This window comes from Rattus norvegicus, chromosome 8 (genome assembly GCF_036323735.1).
Source record: "Rattus norvegicus strain BN/NHsdMcwi chromosome 8, GRCr8, whole genome shotgun sequence".
Classification (NCBI taxonomy): domain Eukaryota; kingdom Metazoa; phylum Chordata; class Mammalia; order Rodentia; family Muridae; genus Rattus; species Rattus norvegicus.
Genome location: NC_086026.1, coordinates 117,443,321 through 117,450,915, shown reverse-complemented (window position 1 = coordinate 117,450,915; position 7,595 = coordinate 117,443,321).

The window sequence follows — 7,595 nt, the reverse complement described above, 5'->3', positions numbered from 1 at the left end:
AGTGGATCTCCATAGAAGATAAATAGAAAGCTTTCTAGCTACCAGTTCGAGTCTCTACATGGATGTCAGTATTTCTCTTAGAATCTCATTCTTGCTTTGTGTGCATATGTATGTTCTGTGTTTATGTGTGTGCACATATGTGTGGGAATATGTGCAGGGGTGTGTGTGTGTGTGTGTGTGTGTGTGTGTGTGAATCTAGTCTCAGTTAAGAGATTGTCTAGGTCATATTGACCCATGAGAAAGTCTGCAGGGAATTGTTTTGGTTGTTAATTTTTTAAAAAAAAAATAAGATTTATTTATTTATTTTATATGAGTACACTGTGGTTGTCCTCAGACACACCAGAAGAGGGCATCAGATCCCATTACAGATGGCTGTGAGCCACCATGTGGTTGCTGGGAATTGAACTCAGGACCTCTGGAAGAGCAGTCTGTTCTCTTATCGGCTGAGCCATCTCTCCAGCCCTTTGGTTGTTCGTTGATGTAGGAGTGCCCAGCTCACTGCGGTTAGTACTACTCCCTGAGCAGGTGCTCCTGGGCTATATGAGAAAGCAAACTAAGCTTGAGCGAGCCAGCAAGTAGCGTGGCTTCCTTCCTGGTTTCTGCTTCCAGTTCCTGCTGAGTTCCTGTGCTGAGCGAGTTTCCTCAAGGATCAACCGTGACCTGTGAGCTAAACTGAACCCTTTCCTCCTTTCAGTTGCCTTTGGTCAGAATGTTGTAGCACAGCAGCAGAATGGAAGCTAAAACTTCCTCGGCATCATCCCACTTTTATGTAACATGGACCCAGGAGCTCACTGGTTGACTAGACTGCTTTGGCCAGCAAGCTCTAGGGATCCACCTGCCTCTGCCTCCAGAGTGCTAGGATTAAAGTTTTGAGCCACTACCGCCTGCTAAAACACTGACTTTTTGTTTGCTCTTTTTCTTGTTCTTTTTTGTTCAAAGAGTCCCACTGAGCATCCTAAATAGGCCTGGAACTCACAATTTTATCGCCTTCACCTTCTGCATACTGTACTTATGGTGCGCCCTCCACCTATATCAGTTCTGAACTTTGTGATGACTTAAGGTGAGATTCGTGGCTGAGGCAGAAAACCGGCAAAGTCAATGCCTGCCTTGCCTACAAGTGAGTTCCACGCAGACTAGGTAGCCTACTGTGAACAGGTCTCAAAAGGGGTTGGCTCTACTTAACCTATATTATACAATGTGATGCTACTGGTATTTTTTTAAAGATTATTTATTTATTTATTTTATGTATATCACCTCTATATACATCTATTACCTATATGCCAGAAGAGGGCATTGGATCCCATTATAGATGATTGTGAGCCACCGTGTAGTTGCTGGGAATTGAACTCAGGACCTCTGGAAGAGCAGCCAATGAGTGCCTTTAACTGATGAGCCATTTCTCCAGCCCATTATTGGTATGTTTTAAGATAAACTATTGCAATCTAATGGCCTCATTTTTTTTTTTTTTGAGAAAAGACTTCATTCTATAACTCTGATTGACCTGGAACTCCCTTTGTAGAAAGGCTAGTCTGTGACTGACACCATTCAGTTTGTGTACAGAAGGAAAAAAATACCACCTGTTGTAGTGGTTCACTTGTAATCAACACTTCTGAGGTAGAAACAGGAGGATCAGCCTGGGCTACAGGAAACCTGTTCTCAAACAAACAAACAAACAAACAAGCATAGCTATAGTGGCTTGCTCCTGAGAGTGGCTAAGCACAAATCTTAGAGATGCAAGCTTACCATCTCATCCCAGTAAATAGATACTCTTTCCTGTCTGATGGGGCTTTTGTACTTTGGAGCAAGAATGAGGACTGGGGGGAAGAACTGCTTAACCTGTAAAGTGCCAGCCTGGTCTATAGAGTCAGTTCCCGGACAGTCAGCGATAAACAGAGAAACGGTCTCAAAACACCAAAAACAAAAACAAAACAAAAATTTTAATCAATGTTTTGATTTTTATGTGAATATTGTGATAAACTTTACCTATAGCTGATTCTTTTGGAATATTAATAAAGAAATGAGTTGGGCATGATGGTGTATACCTATAATCCCAATGATCTGGAGATTGAGGCAGAATGATTCTTACAAGGTAGAGGCCAGCTGGGGCTAGAGAGTAGGCTCTTAAAAAAAAAATCCAGTTGTAATGTCTCCTGCTTATAATCCCAGCACGTGGGAGGTAGAGACAGGATGATTACTACAGACCGAAGGCCATCTGGTCTACTTGTCCAGTCCCTGGCCAGTCAGGAGCAATAGCAAGACTCACACCTAACAACCCAAGGAAATGGGGCCGGAGGTACAGCTCACTGGTAGAGCATTGGGATCCCCAGTACCATAAAGCAAGAACGGAACGCCTACTGTGTGACTTGGCCACCTCTAAGAAACGGCTCGAGTAATACAAACACCAGGAGATGTTGTTTTAAAAACTGAAATCTAAACGTTTGATTTTTTTAAAGATTTATTTATTTACTTAATGTATTTATATAAATACATTATAAAATATTTATATAAGCACACTGTAGCTGTCTTCAGACACACCCAACCCCATTACAGATGGTTGTGAGCCACCATGTGGTTGCTGGGAATTGAACTCAGGACCTCAGGAAGAGCAGTTGATGCTCTTAACCGCTGAGCCATCTCTCCAGCCCTCTATACGTGTGATTCTTTTGAAATGCAGTTTCAGGAGCCAGATGCTGTGATGGAAGCCTGCTCACTCAGACTAAAGGTGTGAACCGCCGCCGTAACACTTTAGAAAGGAGAAACCAACTAGCTTGGAGAGATCTTCCTGTCTCTGCTGGCATTAAAGGCCTGGGCTCTCACCCCGTCTTGTTCAAATAGTTTATCTTGGCTCCAAATTGCTCCAAACCTTAGAGACTTAGAAAACAAGTTTGAAATGTAGTAACCCTTTGGATTTACTTAAAACATTTTAAATCTCTTACCTGGGCTTTTAATACTAAACAACAACAAACCCCTTTTTATTTAAGAAGAAAACTCAAGGTTGGGGATTTGGCTCAGTGGTTAGAGCGCTTACCTAGGAAGCGCAAGGCCCTGGGTTCGGTCCCCAGCTCGGGGAAAAAAGAACCAAAAAAAAAAAAAAAAAAAAAAAAGAAAACTCAAAAAGCTTATTATATCCAACAGGTTTGTCAGTTAACCATTTTAAAGGTAGAGCACGCGGTACCTTTGAAAGGCCAGCACACAATATGTCCTGGCAACCTGGACAGTCTGTGGCTGTTCTTGATAAGACCTATTAGTATTTTTCTCAGAAGCATTATTTATTTTGCTTTTTGTTTCCTGAGATTGGAGGAATGTTCATCTGTTTGTTTTTTTTGTTTTTTGTTTTTTTTTTACTGCTGCAACAAATCACATCCCCATGAATTCATGGCTATATTAGTCACGTATAGCTTTAATTTTTCCTATTTGTCCTTCTGGCCCCATAAAACAGACCCATCTTGCACATTGCTTTACCTGAGCTAAAGTTCCAATTCCTAGAAGCTGAATGTTTACCTCCTAAAGAGGACAATCTGCATGCCAAGATTTTGGTGAAATTACTGTTATATCTGCTCCTATGTCTACTAAACCTTCAATTTGAATGCCATTTAATTGCATTTTCAGTTTTGGTCTCTGATCATTTATAGAAGTTTGCCCAAACACTTGTTTTCTGGTCTTTCCTGAATTTTTTGTTTTATCTATTTAAGTTGTCTGGACTTTAATTATACCCAGAGCAGTGTTTTTGTTTTGTTTTGTTTTTTTCTTTTTTTCGGAGCTGGGGACCGAACCCAGGACCTTGCGCTTGCTAGGCAAGCGCTCTACCACTGAGCTAAATCCCCAGCCCCTAAGGCTTGTATCTTATCAATACACTTTTCATATTTTTCTTCCTCCTGTATCTCTAAATGTTTTTTCTTTGAGCAGGTACAGAAAGCCACTATGGCTACTAAGAATAAAGCATAGGGACTGGAGAGATGGCTCAGCAGTTAAGAGCACTGACTGTTCTCCCAGAGGTCCTGAGTTCAATTCCCAGCAACCACATGGTGGCTCACAACCATCTGTAATGAGGATCCATTGCCCTCTTTGATGTGTCAGAAAACAGTGACAGTGTACTCACATGTATAAAATAAATAACTCTTTTTTTTTTCCACATGGAGAGGTTTAATGAGAGAAGAAGAGGAGAGGAGAGGAAAGGCCGGCCATGGGCATGTGGTGGGGAAGGGGGGAATGGGGAGAGAAGGGACAGGGACAAAGAGGGCACAAGAGCAGAGAAGAGTAAGGGCAAGAGCAAAATAAATAACTCAGAAAAAAAAAAGAATTAAGTATAAATTACCCGAATGATAATAATTGTCATTTGTATTAAGCCAATATACCAGTTAAACCATTTAGCTTTTCACTTTCTATTTTCAAGCCATCTAGAGTAGCTCTACACAGGGTCCTGAAGCTTTCTGTACTGGGCTTCCCATCCTTTTTTTTTTTCTTTCTTTCTTTTTTTTTCTTTTTTTCGGAGCTGGGGACTGAACCCAGGACCTTGTGCTTGCTAGGCAAGTGTTCTACCACTGAGCTAAATCCCCAAACCCTGGGCTTCCCATCCTTAACTCTCTCTCTCTCTCTCTCTCTCTCTCTCTCTCTCTCTCTCTCTTTTTAGATTTATTTATTTCATGTATATGAATATGCTGTTCAGACGCATTGGAAGATCTCATTACAGATGGTTGTGAGCCACCATGTGGTTGCTGGAATTTGAACTCAGGACCTCTGGAAGAGCAATTAGTGCTCTTAACCACTGAGCCATCTCTCCAGCCCCCCTTAACTCTCTCTTGAGGACTTCCCAGATAGCTTACCAACTGATGGCTTCTCAGTTTGTCCTCAGCTGGAGTGATCTCTCTGTTCGTGGGCTCTTGTCACAAGTTGGGATGCCAAAATTTTGGGTTTTTTTGTTTGTTTGTTTGTTTGTTTCTTTTCTATTTTTCAGAGCTGGGGACCGAACCCAGGGCCTTACGCCTGATAGGCAAGCGCTCTACCACTGAGCTAAATCTCCAACCCCAGAATTTAGTTTTTTAAAACAACATTTTTGGGGTTGGGGATTTAGCATAGAGCGCTTGCCTAGCAAGCGCAAGGCCCTGGGTTTGGTCAGCTCCGAAAAAAAAAAAAGAAAAAAAAAAACTAAATTCTAAATGCAGGCTCAGGAGCCAGGCACTGTTGTAAAAGCCTGGTAGCTCAGAGAGGCAGAGAAATCACCCAGCTGACCTTCCTTCTCCACCAACATCCCAGAAGGGAAAAAAACCTGTTCTCCTTGTTCACACTGCCTTACACACCCTTCTACTAGAAGCCCCTCCTTTCCATGGCTATGTTCACTCCCTGAGCACTTGGTGCACTTCTTGACCTAGGGTTGACTTTACTTAGCTCTTGGATTAAAGGTATGTGCTTTGTACTTGTGTGCGCTTACAGTACACAGAAAGCTCTAGGATTAAAGGCTGAGCCATGCCACCATTAGGAACAGTTCACAATCTCCAGGTTCACCATATGATCAAACGCCCTGCAACGCACCTCTTGCTCTCTAGGATGGGCAGCTCCTTAAAGTCTCAGCTCTGTGCTGGCAAGATGGGTCATTAGGTAACAGTTCTTGCCCACTCACCCCAAACTTAGACATTCAGACATACAAACAATACATTAAAAATAATTTAAGGGGTCGGGGATTCAGCTCAGTGGTAGAGCGCTTGCCTAGCAAGCACAAGGCCCTGGGTTCGGTCCCCAGCTCCGAAAAAAAGAAAAAAAAATAATTTAAAGCTTCTGCATTCTGTTTCATGTGGGCTGGTGATTTTCACAGACCCAGTATATCTCTCCATAAAGTTAAGGTAACTGGAGCTGGGGCAAGTGCAATTAGATGTTCTGTTCTTCCTCAAGATTTCTATTCTTTCATTTTTTTTTCCCAGTGGTTTCAGAACTTGAGGTGCTGTAAGGGTGTGGCTAAGTGTGTGCTTGGGCTGTTCTCAGACTTTTGTAGCTATCGTTTGGGGCAAATCTTTAATGGTTTGGCATCTTTTTGCTGCTGCTGCTGCTGCTGCTGTTGTTGTTGTTGCTGTTGCTTTTTGAGGCAGGGTTTCTCTGAGTAGCTTTGGCTGTCCTGGAACTCATTTTGTAGACTAGGCTGCCCTCCAGCTCACAGACATCCACCCCAGTGCTGGGATTAAAGGTGTTTGCCACTACTGCCTGGCATGGCACAGCAGCTATAGTATCCTGAACCTCATATAAGTTAGTCAAGTATTCTAGCCCTGGGGTTGGGGATTTAGCTCAGTGGTAGAGCGCTTGCCTAGCAAGCGCAAGGTCCTGGATTCGGTCCCCAGCTCTGAAAAAAAGAAAAAAGAAAAAGAAAAAGAAAAAGAAAAAGAAAAAGAAAAAGTATTTGAGCCCTGAGCTACAACCACAGCTCACTTCCCTGGGATTTAAAAAAAAGGATGTTATGTGTTTGCTTGTTTGTTTGTTTGCTTATTTATTTCTTGTTGTTGCTGTTTTGAGACAGAGCCTTATTATAATAGCTCTGGCTGTCCTAAACTATGTGTTGGTGCCTAAACTATGTGGGTGTTAGAGTCACCCACAAACTACACAAACACCCATCTTGTCAGACAGGGATGGTTTATTGAACACATACCCTAAAACTAATTGATCAGGGCCATAGCTCAGGATTTGGGGGCTGAGGCTACGACCCCAAACATCTATCAGGGACAACTTATAAAGGGAAAAACCTCAATGAGTTCATATGCGGGTGTAGGAAGTGCTGCTCAGTGGTGGGCTCTGACTATTTTGGCTAGCTAGACAGAATAGTTCTAACTGACTTATATTTTGATCGGCCCCAAGTTAAGCTTATGGTTGTCGAATTTCTTAAGAGTAACGAATCCCAGAACATATAGAATGTAACGGGGTGTGTGGTTGGCATGACCCTGCTCTGAGTCAAGTTATTTTTCTGTGTCCATGACTGGCAGGCATATTACAGCAACAATATGAAATAGCTGGCAGGCATGGAACAAAATGGCTACAGCTATGCTGGGGGCTGGGGATTAAGGGGGACATGCCCAACACCTATGTAGATCAGGTTAACTTCAAATTCAGAGATCCACCTGCTTCTACCTCCCAGTGCTAGAATCAAAGGTGTGTGCTACCACACCCAGCCTAAAACATTTAAGATGTTTTATTTATTTTTTTAAAAGATTTATGGGGGCTGGGGATTTAGCTCAGTGGTAGAGCGCTTACCTAGGAAGCGCAAGGTCCTGGGTTCGGTCCCCAGCTCCGAAAAAAAAGAACCAAAAAAAAAAAAGATTTATTTATTTATTTTATATGAGTACACTGTCACTGTCTTCAGATACACCAGAAGAGAGAATTGGATCCGTTACAGATGGTTGTGAGTCACCATGTGTTTGTTGGAAATTGAACCCAGGACCTCTGGAAGAGCAGTCGGTGCTCTTAACCACTGAGCAATCCCTCCAGCCCCTTAAGATGTTTTATATGTATGGGTATGTATATGCCATGTGTGGGCAGGTACTATTGGATATTAGAAAAGGGTGTGTTCAGGTGCTATTGGAGGCCAGAAGAGGGCTGTCAGACCCAGACCTGGAGTT